Source organism: Macaca nemestrina, chromosome 12 (genome assembly GCF_043159975.1).
Source record: "Macaca nemestrina isolate mMacNem1 chromosome 12, mMacNem.hap1, whole genome shotgun sequence".
Taxonomy (NCBI): Eukaryota; Metazoa; Chordata; class Mammalia; order Primates; family Cercopithecidae; genus Macaca; species Macaca nemestrina.
In genome coordinates, this window is record NC_092136.1 from 118,541,076 (window position 1) to 118,542,944 (window position 1,869).

The following is a 1,869-nucleotide window of genomic DNA, read 5'->3' on the forward strand; positions in this document are numbered from 1 at the left end:
CCGTTGCCTGAATATAAATGGAAGGCTTTGCTCTAGATCAGTGTTGCAAACTCAAATTCCAGGAACAGGAACGTGCAAAATATGTTGGGGATAAGAGAGCCAACAGTGCAAGGGGGAAGTGAGTGTTGGGGACCTAATCTTGGGGTGATGGGAACTGGGCTGAACTGGAAGCGTATTCCTGTGTAAGGGAGGCTGTTGCTGCAGAGGGCAGCTGCTGTGGGACTGGGGGATCCTGATTTGTTGAAGGAAGGTGGAAATTTATATTTCAACTCACACGCTCCTGTTTTTAAAATGTCTCAACGTCTCTAATTCTGACTGTAAATCTAAGAGTGATTCCTATGTGTGTGTGGTTAGGAGGAGTCTGGCCTCCACCAGAGGGGCTTTTGGGCTGGGACTTCGTCCTCCTGCAGAGCACAGGACCCCACCCCTGAATGAAACCTCAACCTGGAATGTTGACACAATCATTTGGTGCCCCTTTCAGTTGCTATACTAGGTACATATTGATATCTGTAATATGTAGAGATCTCTTACAAGTCTAAAAGGAAGATAGGGCCAGGCGCACTGGCTCACGCCTGCAATCCCAGCACTTTGGGAGGCCAAGGCAGGCGGATCACCTGAGGTCAGCAATTTAAGACCAGCCTGACCAATACGGTGAAGCCCTAGCCCATAAGGACACAGCTCTGGGCTGCCCTCAGGGTTGTGTGCACCTGAGTCCCCACCAACATCTCACCACTTAGCTTGTCTGCCCAGCCTTTCTTAACATATTTACAAGCAGATACATCATTGGTGGGAAAAACAGAACACTTTAAAATATGGGTTCAGCTTTGATTTCAAGGAGAAGCTGCAAGCTGTGTGAAGGGCTGGGAAGGGCACCACAGGAGACGCAGCTCAGCCTCTTCTTAGTCCTCAGCAACTCAGCTCTGACCCCAAGTTTCACCCCATGCAGCAAGGGCTCTGAACCCTCCTGGGCCCACCATCCTTAGAAAGCAGCTTGGGAGAGGGATGTCTCATTGTTCCCACTGCAAATTATTTCTTTGAGGAAAAGCTACTAGTTTCCTTCTCAATGTCTGTTCTCAGGGTATTGGTGTGACCAGCTTTGTTTAAGGTGATTTTCCAGGCTCCCCTACAGTGCAGGGTGGCCAGGGACCGAGTTCTGGCAAATGAGACATAAGTGGACATCACTGCAAGAGGATCCAAGGCAGGCTCCTAAAAGGGGAGAGACTCAACCCAACCGGCTCTGCATTGAGTCCTTTGCCCTCCCTCTTCCTGCCTTGATGCAGATGAAAGGCTGGCACTGCAGCAACCACCTTGCATCCACAAGGCAGTAAACCTCGGCCGACAGCCACCTGCTTCAGACAGCAGCCCAGGAAGGCAGAAAGAGACTGGGTTCTCGATGGCAACTTTGAGTCACAACAGGCGTAGACTTCTGTGACATGAAAAAACAACCCTCTTAGTTGTTGAAGGCACTGGTTTTCAGATTTCTGTCACAGCTGAAGGGAAACTCAAGCAGATCCTTCCTCCGAGCATCTGCTCTCTTCTCCAGGGGCCTTCCGGTCACACACTTTCCTTCATTCCCATTACATTTCCATCCAGGTTCTAATGTCCTTACAAGGTATATTGTAGCACGCCTCTGCCTGGCCTAACTTCATCCTCCCTCTGGATGTGAGAGGTAGACCTCACTGTAGGAAGAGGGTGAAGGAAGGGTGTCGGTTAATGCATAAGGAACCAAGGACTAATATCCATATATATGGACCCAAATATCAGGTGACACTGAGCATGTGCACCCACAGCTTCTCACACCTGCCTTGTCTTGTAGACACCAGCTCTGGATCCCCAGACCTCTCACCTGAGCTCTGGGGCAAATGCTCC